Source organism: Leptonychotes weddellii, chromosome 1 (assembly GCF_054177405.1).
Source record: "Leptonychotes weddellii isolate Sample4059 chromosome 1, ASM5417740v2, whole genome shotgun sequence".
Lineage (NCBI taxonomy): Eukaryota > Metazoa > Chordata > Mammalia > Carnivora > Phocidae > Leptonychotes > Leptonychotes weddellii.
In genome coordinates this window covers 3752610-3768515 of record NC_138369.1, presented here as the reverse complement: position 1 = coordinate 3768515, position 15906 = coordinate 3752610, and positions in this window count along the sequence as shown.

The window sequence follows — 15906 nt, the reverse complement described above, 5'->3', positions numbered from 1 at the left end:
TTTTATTTATATATTTGAGAGAGCATGAGAGCAAGATTGAGAGAACGAGTTGGGGGAGAGGCAGAGGGAGAAGCAGGCTCCCCACTGAGTGGGGAGCCTGACTCAGGACTCGATCCCAGGACCCTGAGATCATGACCTGAGCCGAAGGCAGCCACTTAACCGACTGAGCCACCCAGGCGCCCCTAAGCAACACTCTTTTAAACATTTACTTAACAAAAATTAATAGTTGTTTTCCTAGACAAAATTGTGTTCCCCCAAATTCATATGTTGAGGCCCTAACCCCCCAGTATGATTGTATTTGGAGATGGAACCTTTAGGGAAGTAATTCCGGTTAAAGGAAGTCATAATAGTGGGGCCCTGATCCAATAGGATTAGTATCTTTATAAGAGGAAAGGAAACTAGCTCTTGCTCTCACTCCGCCTTGTGAAGACACGGCTGTCTGCAAGCTATGAAGAGGGCTGTCCCCAGAAACCAGCCCCGCTGACACCTTGATCTTGGACTTCCAGCCTCGAGAACAGAGAGAAAATACATTTCTGCAAAGTAACCCATTCTGCAGTACTTTGTTATGGCAGCCCTAGGGAGCTAATCCAGTTGCATAAATATTTAGAAGATACTAACTCTTAAATGCCATTTAATTAACTTAGGAATTTAGCAAATCAAAATTTCTAAAGCGTTTGAACATTGGCCACATGTTTCATTAATCAGATTTCCCTAAGCATGTAATTAAAACCACAAATCCAGTATGTTATTTTGTTCCAATGCAAGATGTCTGCAGACAACATCAGCCTTAGAGGCCAGAATTGCTGGCTGACATTTGAAAACAGTGTGTCAGTGGTTTCTGTGAAGGAAAATCGTCTTTTCTTGCTCATGACAAACATTATACTTGATACAAGATTCAGACAGTCCTAAATTCTAGATTTGCAGTTCACGTTCTGCAAGAACCTGATGATACACGGTCTGGCGAATGTAACCCCATAATCTGTGCACAGTTCTACGCTAGCAGATACCGGCTGTGTATTTCAGCGAAAATGAGTAGCTAGAAAGGCACATTATAATAGGAACTTAAGTGAGTCTCTGTGGCATTTATACACACAGGGTAGACCAATCAGTGGAGCAAAGCAAATAGCCAAACATAGCCGATCTGAATGAAGCTAGGAACACGCATGCAAAGACATTCATAAAGTGTGCCACAAAAGAAGAAACCAGGAAGTCCAAGGTCCTCCTAGAGCAGCTGGATCTGGCTCAGAACCTTGGTGTCCCACCTGATCTACCCTTTCACCTCCACTGCTCCCTCTCCCTCCCTTCCTTCATTCCATCACCCTTCCACACACCCATCCATCCAACTTTCCATCCTTCCCCCATCATCCATCCTTCCATCCACTCATCCACTCATCCATCTATCTACCCATCACCTAACCAACTTCCTTCCCTCCCTCCCTTTATCTCTCTCCTCTCTTCTCTCCCTTATCTGTTTCCATTCTTCCTTCCTTGCTTCCTTCTGTCTCCTTCTGCTCTCCTCCCTCCCTCCTCCCCTTCCCTCCCCTTCTCCCTCTCTCCTTCTTCTCCCTCTTTCCCCCACATCTGGCCCATCCACAAATTCCATCAGCTAAGCCTTCAAAATAGGTCCACAAACAACTGCTCCCCTGGACAGGCGCAGCTACCTGGAACCTGGGCTCCCTCCCATGAGCCAGAGGGACCCCGCAGAAGGGTGGATCCCATCAACCACGTTCAATGCGTGGATTCCAGCCAGATCCCAACCCCAACAAGGCGTCTGTGATCAATGAGGACTTGAACACTGACTGGATGTCAAATGACACGAAGAAAGGATGGTCACTTTTTAAAGTGTGATCATGGCTTTGGGACTAAGTTAAAGAATCTCTGTTGCTAAAGGATTCACACGTGAAATAACACACTGTCTGGAGTTTGCCTTAAAACAGTCCAGCAGGAGCATGGCTACATGGAGAGAAACAAGGCCAGCTCCACATCGATAATTATCAGAGCAAAGTAATGGGCACAGTTGTTGCTGTCGTTGGGGGGGTGGGTCATGACACTACCAGCTCTATTTGTGTGTGTGTTTGAAATGTTCCATCATAAAAACTGTAAAAAAAAAAAAACGAATAAAATAAAATGTTGGTCTAACCCTGTCCCTCCTCTGCCTGCAGCCCTCCAGGGCTCCCACCTCCCTCAGGATATAAGCCCACATCCTCCCTCTGCCCACAAGGTCCTGCGCAGCTGCCTGCCCCTCTCTCCCCTCCTTTCCCCTCCCATCTCTGTGGTACATCCATACCATGGAATACCACACCTCAGAGGATGGAACTGTGGATGCAACAGTTTGAGCAAGTCTCAGAGGCCTGAGGGGAAAAGCCAGATTCAAAAGGCCATGTGCTCTGTGATTCCATTTATGTGACTTTCTGGAAAAGGCAAAACAGTAGTGACAGAGAACAGATCGGAGGTTGCCAGGAGTTGGGGTGCGAAGTGGGGTTGATGGTGAAGGGGAAACAGAAGGGAATTTGGGGGTGTGGTGGCAACAGTGACTGTGCTGTTGGTTATACGACTCCAAGTATTTGCCAGAACTCTAGAACTCTGCCCCAAAAACATGAAGTCTACAATGTGCGAAGAAAGTATGCTGTGCACCTTAAAATGGACAACTGAAAAATGTTCTGTAGCTAATTCATTGGGTTTTCCAGTATCACTAAAGATAAAATGTAAGGAGCAAATAGCCTTTTAGTAACCACTTCCCATTTCCCATCAAGACTTAGTTCTTGCCCATAGTATGCCAATTCTGTATTAATTGTTTAAAAGCCTAATCATGGGGCGCCGGGGTGGTTCAGTCGGTTAAGCGTCTGCCTTCAGTTCAGGTCATGATCCCAGGGATTGATCCCTGTGTAGGGCTCCCTGCTCAGCGGGGAGCCTGCCTCTCCCTCTGCCCCGGCCCCTCCCCCCACTCATGCTCTCTCTCTCTCTCTCAAATAAATAAATAAAATCTTAAAAAAATAAAATAAAAGCCTAATCACTTTTCCAAGTATGTGTTACATGGTGATAGAATTCTTTCAAGTTAGCTATGTTTTTATTCTATCAGTCTAAAGAGAAAAATTTCCTCCAACCAGTTAGTGTTTTATTAAAAAAAAAATATGTTATATAAAAAAGGGCTTCCTTTGGCAAAGTAAAAAAGAAAAGGTGTACTATACAACAAAATTATGTATCCCCCTTAAAAGTAAGACTTGGGATAAAATGTAAAAATGAATAAGATTATAATAAAATATCTACCTCGTGCAGGGCACCGTGACAAACATTTTGGGGTTACCATAAAGGACCTTGAGGACAGATCTGCCCAGAGTTCCAACCGGGAGTAGGACCCATATGAAGACAAACCAAAGGAGATTGGAGACACCAAAGAATTACCCACCAAGGGATGGGGATGGAGGGTGATAGCTTGATGTGTGCAGAGTTTCCTTTTGGGGCAATGAACAATTTTTGGAACTAAACAGAAGTGATAGTTGCACAAGACTGTGAATGCACTAAATGCTGCTGAGCCAACCACTGGAAAAAGGTTAATTTTGTGTTATGTGAATCTCACCTCGATGAAAGACACACCCCAGAGAGGTTGGTTCATGGTTACTGAATTTGAATGTTCTTCAAAACAAGATATTAAATCGGAAAAGCAAGATTCAGGACAACATACAAAGAGGTGGCTGTTTGTGTAGGTGAATGGGTTTGTATACGTGTTTGTGACTTAGGAAAACACTGTTGTGTCTCTGGTCTAAGGAGCTGTGGGCTCCTTGGCAGTCATAAAGCAAAATGCAAACAATCTGACCCCACCACTGAAGCCTTGAGAAGGGGAAGATGATAGGTCTCAAATCATAAAGTCCCCAGTGCCCACGGCCGGGGGGCATGCCCTGGTTTCTTTCAAGCTTAACCATTATCAAGAATCTTTCCTACACACTCAGTGAGGGAGAAGGGCAGAGGTCGATCGTGGGACCCTACTGTTCTCTTCTCCCTGTATCTCCTGAGCATCTACTGTGTGCCAGGCAGAGCTCTAGGCAGTGGGCAACCTAATGGACAAAAATCCCTCCTTGAGCTGACATTCTAGTTGGAAAAAACAGCCAGGAAATGAACAGAGATCCATTCGGATAGTAACAGGATGAGCCTCAAAAACATCATGCTGAGTGAGAGAAGCCAGATGTCAAAGGACAGAGCATATGATTCTATTTATAGGAAATGTCCAAAACAGGCAAATCCATAGGGACAGAAAGCAGATGAGTGGGTGCCTGGAGCCGGGGACAGGGATATGAGGAGTGACTGCTAATGGGCATACGGTTTCCTTTGGGGGTGATGAAAATGTTTTGGAACCAGGTAAAGATGGTGGTTGCACATCAGTGTGAATGTACTGAATGCCACTGAATTGTGCACCTTAAAGTGGTGAATCTTGTGATGTGTGGGTATCCCTTCAATTAAAAAAAAATTCAGGTTGGTAGTGATCATAATGGGAACAACAGAACAGGGTGTTGTAATAGAGAATGCTAGGGTGGTCAAGGAGGCCTCTCTGAGGAGGTGTCATTGCAGTTGAGGAGACCTGAAGGAAGTGGAGTTCAACTGGGGTGCATGTTCCAGACAGAGCAGACTGTGGGAGCAGAGGCCGTGAGGTGGGAACTAGCTTGGCTGTTCCAGGTGCAGAAGTATGCAACTGGACTCTGGGAGCAAGGGGTGCATGGAAATAAATACAAAAATAGCCCTACCTCCTGCCATACCCCTCACCTCCTTAGCTCCAGCTACTTGGACCTTGTCTCCATCCCCACACACTCCAAGCTCCCTCTCACCTCAGGGCCTTTGCACATGCTGTCCTTTATGCTCAAAACACTGTTCTCCCTAATCTTCATCTATCGATCCCTCCCCAAACTCAGTCTCTGCTTGCAAGTCTGTTCTTCACGGGAATATCCCCTATTATCCCAGGCTGAGCTAGACCTACCTCCTCTTATTCCACCCTTTCTTTCCCTTTATTGCATGATCTAGCTTTGTAACTAGGGGTGTGTGTGTGTTTGTGTGTGTGTGTGAGAGAGAGAGAGAGAGAGAGACTATCTTGTTGATCATTATATCCCTAACACATAGCACGGTGCCTGGCACATGAAAGGGGTTCAATCAATATTAGGTGAATGAGTATATATCTAAATATATTGACTCAGTAGACCTGTGGGTATCAACCAGGGGCCATTCTGGCCCCCAGGGGACATTTGGCAGTGTCTGGAGACATTTTGGTTGCCACAAGTTGGGGCATGCTACTGGCATCTAGCGGGTAGAGGCCAGAGACATTTCAATGCCCTGCAATGCCTAAGGTAGCTCCTCACAACTAAGAATTATCCGATCCCAAGTGTCAATAGTGCCAACACTGAGAAACTCTGGACTAGACAAGGCAGTTACAAGATGCAGATGGCTAGCACTTAGAGAAAAGCTCCCATATTACTTTTCTACACAGAAAAGTAATATGGGAGCTCTACCCAGAGACATTTCCTTGTGATCTTGGACTGAAAGGATCCTGGTAAAACCAGCAGTCCTGTCAAGACCAAGACTGTTTAGGGGCACCCGGTGGCTCAGTCGGTTAAGTGTCTGCTTTTGGCTCAGGTCGTGATCCCAGGGTCCCGGGATCAAGTCCTGCCTTGGGCTCCCTGCTCAGCGGGAAGTCTGCTTCTCCCTCTCCCTCTGCCTGCCACTCCCCCTGCTGTGTACTCTCTCTTTCTCTGTCAAATAAATAAATAAAATCTTTTTTTTAAAAAAAGACCAAGACTGTTTAATACAGAACAGCAACAGCAAGCAAAGCAATTAACAGATGGGTCTTTCCTATGCACCAAGCACTGTGCTGAAAGTTTTATGTGCATTAAGTCATTTAATCTTCACAATAATCCTAGGAGGTAGATACTATTAATCCCTATTTTACAAATGAAACTAGAACACAACAAGGTTAGTTTGCCTATGGTTACTGCATAATTTTTTCTTCTCAGTCTTGGGATCATTCATTCATTCATAAACAGCTGTAAGGAGAGATGGTATGACTCTTCAACAAAGTGAAGGTCAAATCCAACCATGTGTTTAAAGAATCTTTACCAGATGAAGAATGTCTGTGTATTGAGACATCAGAAAAGAGTAAATCAAGACAAGTCACTGACTGGGAGAAGATATTTGCTCTGTTCATATCCCAAGAAAGAATTTATATCCAGAATATGAAAAGAGCTGCTCTGGATTAAAAAGGCATAAGTAAATAATCCAACCGGAGATGGGCAAAAACATGAACAAGCAGTTCACAGGAAACATGAAAGGGCTATAAACCAGGACAAGAAGCTCAGGTTCTTTGTAATCAGGGAAATGAACATTAAATGAGATATTGTTTCATTCCTAGTAGATACAAAAATGCATACAAGTGCTGGAGAGGAAAGAGAATGGGGGCTCTCCTCCACTAAGGGTGGGAGCTAAAGATGGCACGCCCAATTGGCAAAGCCCTGGTGTTAACCATTAACAGTGAACATGTACATATCCCTGAGCTGGCATTTTCACTCCCAGGTATATATACACAAGAGAAACTTGCACATCTGCCCCAGGAGACATGGATAAGAATGTTCACAGCAGCAGTACCCCTAAGAATCCCATACTGGAAAACCCCAAATATCCATCAACAGAAGAGTGGACATATCCATTATGTTATACTACACTGTGAAGAAAAATGCAGGAATATATGCAAAAATTTGGATGCATTTCCCAGCCATGATGCTGATAAAGAAGCAGGTTGCAGTATGATTCTATTTATATAAAGTTCACAAACAGGCAACATTAATTAGTATTTGTTTGGGGGCTAAAACTAAGGGAAAGTTTCTGCAGGCAATTCAGGATAGTGGTTACTGCTTTCATGAGAGGGAGAAATATAAGAAAAAGTAGGACACACAGAGGACTTCCAAGTTACTAGTAACATTATATTCCATAAAGTTAAGTAGGTATATAAACATTTATTGCTATTCATTAAATTTTCAGATGTTTTTGTATTATTTTATATGCAAGATGTTTAATAACTTTATTTTAAAGATTTATTTATTTTAGAGAGAGAGCATGGAGAGGGTGGCAGAGGGAGAGGGACAGATAGAACCTCAAGCAGACTCCCCACTGAGCATGGAGCCTGACACAGAGCTGGAGCCTGACACAGAGCTCGATCCCTCGATCCCAAGATCATGACCTGAGCCAAAATCAAAAGTCAGACACCTAACCGAGTCACCCAGGCACCCCATTTCACCATTTTAAAAGGCCATATAGGGTTTATTATAACTGCAAAAATTATTCAACACTAAACATCTCATCAATATGAGTTACTGCATTTAAGGGACAAAGGGTGAAAAAACATATGATCCCTTCAAGATAGAATTTGATGAAATATCCACTGTTTATGAAAATCCTTAGCAAATAAGAAATGGAAGACATTTCCTTAACTTGATAAAGTATATCTAGCAGAAATATTCAATAAATATTATACTTAATAATAGCAACAAAATCACTGGAAGAATTTCTAAGAAATCAGGAATAAGACAAAGATGTCAGCTGTCACTGCTACTATTCAGCAAAGATGAAGGTTCTTAGCCAATGCAATAACATAAGAAAAATAAATGAAGGGAATACGGATTGGAAACAGACAATGTTGTCATTTTGCAGACAATATGATTGACTATCTAGACTATCCAATAAACTGAGAAGCTATTATAAATAAAAATTTCTGTAAGGTGATTAGGCAATAGCTCTTTTGTATACCAGCAGCAATCAGTGAGAAAATGCAACAGAAAAAGATACTAAGGGTTTAGCTCCAGGCCAAAATGTGTGCCTGCGGTAAGACTAAGTCCTAGTGAAATATACTGCTGAATGACAGCCAGACACTGAATCCCAGAGGACCCCCACATGCCCCTCTCCCATACCACTGTCACTTGTCATGAGTCCTGGCCATCATGGCACGGCATTGGTTGCTGAGACATCTGGGCACTCAGAGTGTTTTCTTCTTCCACAAAGATGATAAGCAAGTTGCCTCTTCTGGAAGTCTGGACATGTGCTGCAGCTTCCCAGACCTTGTCACCGTCAGGATCCAACCAGGATGGTAGTGGTGACAAGAGGCCGAAAGGTAGGTGCAGTATTCCTCCCCAACAGCCCTTCTACCCCATTCAACCTTCCAGAACCTTCCATCCCAGACACCTCTTGTGACATCACTGGCTGTCCCTGCCTCCCCACCCCACCCCCACCCCTGGAGGAAACTGCTTCTGGGGCAGGAGGATTGCTGTTCTCTTTTCACTCATTCATTTGTTCATGCATACATATGTGCACGCATTGCACTCCTGCAATGGAATTTGTGAAATTTACATGGAGCCACCACACTTATGTCGGGCATTGTGCTAGATGCTGGGGACACAAAGAGGAGCAAAACCAGATGAAGTCTGTTCAGAAACCCAGCAGGAAAACCTAGAATCATACAAACGAATGCAAACTTACAGTTGTGCGGAGAGACCCAAGTCAAGTGGGTTTGATGAAGGACCTGACACAGGGAGGTCAAGAGAGCTTCCCTGAGCAGAGACAGCAAGGATCCCATCACTTCCGATTCACTGCCCTATGTTATGTATCTTCAGTCTGCCTCTTCTTCTCTATGTCTGTTTTGCTCATTGCTGTATCCCTGGCAGGGCACAGAGTAGGTGCTCAATACATAAAGATCTTTTTTCTCTTTTTATTTTTATTTGCATTTATTCTGCAGAATTTACTCCTGGGCCATAAGTTTTTGTTTCTTCAGTTTCTTCTGGGATATCTTTTTCTTCTGTGCAACCTCCTCTTCTGGTTTAGGAACAATCTGCTCTTTTTCGGTAAGAATCATCTCAATGTGGCAGGGAGAGCTCATGTATGGGTTAATCTGACTATGAGCCCTGAACGTTCTATGCTGCATCTTGGGGGCTTTGTTCATCTGGATGTGCTCAATGACCAGAGAATCAACAGCTAAACCCTTAAGTTCAGCATTATTCTCTGCATTTTTAAGCATGTGCAATAAAAATTCAGGACTCTTCTTGGGCCTCCGACCCTGTGTCCAGCCCCATTGTTTGGCCTGGGCACACCTACCAACTCCACCATTGTAGCGACGGAATGGCACACACTGCTTCTGTAAAGTGACGTCTTTCAGATACTTGGTGGCTTTTCGGATATGCATACCCTTGATGGCCTGGGCAGTTTCACATGTATTCTTAAAGTGAACACAAAGATTTGAACCTCTTGATTTACATGATTTCATAGGGTTTTCTGGATCAAGCGAATAGCGAACCATTTTCAGAGGTCACCTCAGGCCGCTTAGGGGAAGAGCTCAATACATAAAGATTTATCAACCAAATATTCTGCCCTGCTGAGAGAAAAGAACAAGGAGTGTTCCATTGTCTCTGGAGACTTCTGGGTGGTCAGGTCCATGGCTGACCAGTGTTCACGTCACAGAGTACAGAGGTGGCTATGGCTGGGAGAGCCAGTATCCACCAATATCCATTTGGCTCCTTCTCTAGACCCCTTGCCTAATGACTGTGTTTCCCAGGCCCCTTGTTGCTACATGTGGTCATCTGGCTAAATCCTGACCCATGGGAAAGAAGTGATGGAGGCAACTTTGGGGTCATGCCTTTAATGGATGGGAGATGGTGTTCATGGGTAGGTAAATTCACAGAGACAGAAAGTAGAATAGAGGTTGCAAGGGGCTGGGGGAGGGGGATGGGGAATGATTGCTGATAGGTACAGAGTCTATCTTTGGGGTGATGGAAATATCTTGGAACTAGACAGAGGTGGTGGGTGCACAATATCATGAATGTACTAAATGCCACTAAGTTGTCCACTTTAAACTGATTAATGGTTAATGTGAATTTTTCCTCAAAATTGTTTAAATAAATACATTATTCTGACCCTGTGACATGATTTAATATTCAGAATGCACTCCATTAGAGCAACTAAAGATCAGAGAGGCCAAGCCACTTGGCTGAGGTCACACAGGAAGCAAGTGGCAGAGGGGCAGAAGTCATGCCTGGCTCTGTAACTCTACTCTGTCCTAGCTCTTCACAGAACATGGCTGTGTGACCATTCCGACCAATACAACATAAGGGCAAGTCAGCTTCTGGAAAGAAATCTGCTTTAAAGGACAAGCAGGAAAGGAAAGATCACTGCAGTTTCCCCTTCCCCTCTCTTCCTGCCTGGAATGGGGATGTCCTGTGTGGAGCCACTGCAGCTATTTTGTAATCATGAAGCAACAGTAAGGGGCACAAGAAGCCAGCAGCTTAGGATATTAAGATCCTGGGCCCTTGATGGCAACAGTGAGTAGCTGAATCAAAGCCAGCATCCATTTACATGTAGATTTCCCATCTGCTGAGAATAAATAAGCCCCTGTTTAAAAAAAAAAATTATTTATTTATTTATTTTGTAGAGCGTGAGCATGTGTGTGAGTCAGGGGTGGGGGGCAGAGGGAAAGAGAGAGAGAATCCTCAAGCCAACTTCCTGCTGAGTGCAGAGCCTGACACATGGTTCGATCCCAAGACCCTGAGATCATGACCTGAGCCAAAATCAAGAATCTGGACACTTAACCGACTGAGCCACCCAGGTGCCCCAAGCCCAATTTTTAAAAAATATTTTATTTTTTTTTTTAAAGATTTTATTTATTTGAGATAGAGAGAGCATGAGCAGGGGGAGTAGCAGAGGGAGAGGAAGAAGCAGGCTCCCCACTGAGCATGGAGGCCAATGTGGGGCTTGATCCCAGGACCCTGAGATCATGACCAGAGCCGAAGGCAGACACTTAACCGACTGAGCCACCCAGGCACCCCCAAAAATATTTTATATTTAGGTAATCCCTGTGCCCGACGTGGGGCTTGAACTCCTAACCCTGAGATCAAGAGTGGCATGCTCTACCGACTGAGCCAGCTAGATGCCCCAAGCCCCTATTTCAAAACCTGCTTTGGTTAGATTTTCTTTTAGATGAAGTCAAATGCTAACTGCTATAACCTTCAAGTGATATTTCTGGGCTGACTTGGAGTTAACAGTTTATGATGGACATAGGTTATCTAGCTAAGTAATTAGCCCCAAATTTCTCAAGACAAAAGTCTTAAACTCATTCATGGTGCTCCCATATACTTGGTAGCAATGCATCAGTGCAGCTCTGTTGAAGAACAATTTGGCTGTATTTGTCAAAAATTTAAAACATGTATCCTTTTTTCCCTGTCTCTGTATTGTGTCAATTTGGTATTCTATGGGTCTGACTCATTACTTTTTTATATTTAAATTAATTTTTTTAAAGATTTTATTTATTTATTTGACAGAGAGAGACCCAGTGAGAGAGGGAACACAAGCAGGGGGAGTGGGAGAGGGAGAAGCAGGCTTCCTGCGGAGCAGAGAGCCCAGTGCGGGGCTCGATCCCAGGATCCTGGGATCATGACCTGAGCCAAAGGCAGACCCTTAACGACTGAGCCACCCAGTGCCCCTTAAATTAATTTCTAAAAATATTATGAAAGTAATACACATATATATTTTTTTAATTTCAAAATCTGATTAAAAAGTGGGCAGAGGAAATGAATAGACATTTTCCCAAAGAAGACAGGCAAATGGCCAGCAGGTACATGAAAGATGCTTAACATCACTCATCCTGAGGGAAATGAAAATTAAAGCCACAATGACCTATCACCTCATACCTGTTAGAATGGTCGTTGTCAAAAATACAAGAGATAACAAGCATTGGCGAGGATGTGGAGAAAAGAGAACCCTTGTGCACTGTTGGTAGGAATGTAAGTTGGTGCAGCCACTGTGGGAAACAGTATGGACGTTCCTCAAATTAAACCATTATACTATATGATCCAGTGATTTTACTTCTGGGTATATACCCAAAGGAAGTGAAAATAGGATCTCAAATTGAGATCTGCACCCTCATGTTCATCACAGCATTTTTTACAATAGCCAAGATATGGAAACAACCTAAGTGTTGGTCAATAGATGGATGGATAAAGAAAATGTGAGATGTACGCACGCGCACACACACACACACACACACACGACTACTATTCAGCCTTACAAAGGAAGGAAATCCTGCCATTTGCAACAACATAGATGGACTTTGAGGACATTATGCTAAGTGAAATAAATCAGAGACAAATACCATATGGTCTCACTTGTATGTGGAATCTAAAAACAAGACAAAAGAAAAAAACCGAACTTAAGGATACAGAGAATAGACTGGCAGTTGCAGGGGTGGGGCAGTGAGCATGGGCAAAATAAGTGAAGGGGGTCAAGGGGTACAAACTTTCAGTTATAAAATAAGTAAGTCCCGGGGATGCAATGTGTAGCACGGTGGCTGTAGTTAATGATACTGTATTGCGTATTTGAAAGTTGCTAAGAGAGTAGATCTTAAAAGTTCTCATCACAAGAAAAAAATTGTAAGTACATTTGCTGGCGGTAACAAGATTTATTGCGATCATTTTGCAACATATCCAAATAGAATTATGTGGTACACCTGAAACTCATGTTATATGTCAGTTATATCTCAATAAAAAATAGTAGTAAAATAAGATAACGAAGCCCCCCAAACACCCCCTCAGGTAGAGAGCCACATTTGGCCCACGGGATGGTGGTTTGGCATTCCCGCTGTAGACCAGCCCTGGTGATGTTCCGTTTTATTTTTCTAGAGAAAATCTGTAAGTTTTCCCAGAGCTCCCCCTGGTGGGAGCTTCCATCTCTCTCTGCACCCCCTCCCGGCTGCCCCCTCCCCCACCCCACCGCTCCCTGGGGAGCATGAAGCCCTGCATCTGGGGTCTCTACCTACAGGTAACAGAGATGGACTGCCCTGACAGTAGGCTGCTGTGGTTTTTTTCTTTTTTCTTGAGGTTTTTTTTTTTAATTATTTATTTATTTATTTGAGCTAGAATGAGAGTGAGAGAGTAAGAAAGCACAAGCGGGGGGGAGGGGGGAGGAGGAGCAGAGGGAGAGGGATGAGCAGGCTCCCCACTGAGCAGAGAGCCCGACATGGGGTTCGATCCCAGAATCCTGGGATCGTGACCTGAGCAGAAGGCAGACGCTTAACTGACTGAGCCACCCACGCGCCCCCCAGCTGCTGTGTTTTTTAAGTTTTAATTTTTTATTAAGGTAATACATATACATTGTTTCACCGTTGTTGTGAGTATCTGAAAGATCAGAAAGATTTATAACAAAGTAACAGACCCCTGTTCCACCTCGGCCTGCTTAAATCCCTTCCTCTAGTAACCAAACATTTTCAACACCGACTCTTTCCTCTTGTATTAACCTCGCTTTCAGACATTATCTTCTTTAACTTCCTGTTATGGCCTTGCTCTCTGATGATGTCCTACATGCTTTAATATTTTTTTCCCATTATGTTAGCCTTAGGCCTACCAGTGGCTTTTTGTTTTGTTTTGTCTTTTTGTTTTGCCACGGGCTTAAACATCCAGGACAAAGATTGGCAAACTGCAGGGCTTATGCCAATCTGGCCTTCCGCCTGTTCATATAAATCAAGTTTTATTGGCACACAGCCATGCCCATTCATGTATTTCTTGTCTCTGGCTACTTTTGTGCTTTAACAGCACAGTGGCGAAGTTGTGACAGAGACCATATGACCCACCAAGCCAAAAATGTTGTTATCTGGCCCGGACAGATAAAGGTTGCCACCCCCTGATATAGGATAATCCATCTTTCTTTCCCTTCTTGGGAATCTTGGACTCTGAGCCCACTCTCCCCTCAGTTCCCGTCTTCCAGTCTGGTTGTTCATATGTGGGATGAAGTCATGCAGGATTTGGGTGAGTCCTAAATTCAATGACTAGCATCTTTATAGGACACACACACACACACACACACACACACACACACACACGGAGCCAGAAGGGGGCTCCGGGTGGAGATAGCTCCCGGCAAAGGCCCCAGTTCCCATATTCATGTGTATCACGTTCTTCTTCAAATATAATTTCACTTTTTGTAATTTGTGAATGGCTTGTAAAAAGTGGTTTATGATTTCCTATCACCTGTCAACTATAATTTCACCTGCTGCATGATTTGCAAAAGTTGTTTTTCATTTCTTATCAACTGTGCACACAAAGTTTCTTGCCAATTGTGTCTATCAAAATTGGAGGAAATTGGAAACCAACCAAATGTCTGTCAACCCAACAAATGGGTAGCTAAATCCTGGTGTTTTCATACATTAGAATACTACTAACAGGGCGCCTGGGTGGCTCAGTTGGTTAAGCAACTGCCTTCGGCTCAGGTCATGATCCTGGAGTCCCAGGATCGAGTCCCGCATCGGGCTCCCTGCTCGGTGAGGAGCCTGCTTCTCCCTCTGACCCTCCCCCCTCTCATGTACTCTCTCTCATTCTCGCTCTCTCAAATGAATAAATAAATCTTTTAAAAAAAAAGAATACTAACAATGTTTTTAAAAAGGTGAATGAGTGATGCACTCAGCAATAGGGATGAATCTCTCAGACATAATTTTACGCAAAGAAGTCAGACCCAAGAGAGTACATTCACAAAAGATTGAGATATCTAAGGGATAACAAAAGGGAGTTCTTTTACAATTTGGAGTTTTTCAAGAGTTGCACATTTTTGTCTGTATCTTTACATTTCTTAATATCATTTTGGCCTGTGCTCACAACAAGATAAAATAAATATATCCTGATATGAATCGACAGAACAGCTTCTTTCCCCCGCTACCCGCCACTTCATATACCGAAAATGTACGATAAGACCAGACTCCACCGTAACTTTAACAATGTAAGGAGCTTTGTTCCATCTGTGCTTAAAGCCCAATGCCTGTGTTCAAAGTCCCTAAAATGGGTCTGTGAAACTTACGGTGGCCAGGCAGTGGGGTGTGGGGGGGAAGAAGTGTGTCTCAGCTTCACCCCTGCAGGGCAGACTACTCTTCAAGTGAAAAGTAAATATTCAGGGGCGCCTGGGTGGCTCATTCGTTAGGCGTCTGCCTTCGGTTCAGGTCATGATCCCAGGGTCCTGGGATCAAGCCCTGCATCAGGCTCCCTGCTCCGTGGGAAGCCTGCTTCTCCCTCTCCCACTCCCCCTGCTTGTGTCCCTCTCTGGCTGTGTCTCTCTGTCAAATAAATAAATAAAATCTTTAAAAAAAAAAAGAAAAGAAAAGTAAATATTCAGAAACAATAGTGGTCTGGAAAAAAAAAAAAAACATGAAGACGTCCACAAGAAAATGCAGGGGAATGCCAAATCCGAACATTTAACTCTGTCCATGAACCCACTGGCATGGTTTATGATATTCCGTATTCTTTCCATATGGTTTCTTCAGGTTACTGATGAGTGGGCAGAGTTCATGCAGCGGCACCCCCAGTAACATGGAGAACCAGTGTCCTCTGTGCACAGGTGAATAGGCTGTGAAGCTCACTGCCCACTCCCTTAGACTGCCATGCCAAAGTGTTAGCTCCTTATATCATTTCTTTTTTAAGATTTTATTTATTTGTTTGTCAGGGAGAGAGAACGTGAGCACAAGCAGGAGGAGCGGCAGGTAGAAGGAGAAGCAGACTTCCTGCTGAGCAGGGAGCCTGATGTGGGACTTGATCCTAGGACCCTGGGATCATGACCTGAGCCGAAGGCAGACGCTTAACAACTGAGCCACCCAGGTGCCCCCCTTATAGCATTTCTTTTTTTTTTTTAATATTTTATTTATTTATTTGAGAGAGAGAATGAGAGACAGAGAGCATGAGAGGGAAGAGGGTCAGAGGGAGAAGCAGACTCCCCGCCGAGCAGGGAGCCCGATGCGGGACTCGATCCTGGGACTCCAGGATCATGACCTGAGCCGAAGGCAGTCGCTTAACCAACTGAGCCACCCAGGTGCCCCAGCATTTCTTTTTTTTTTTATAAAAAAATTTTTTTTCCAAGATT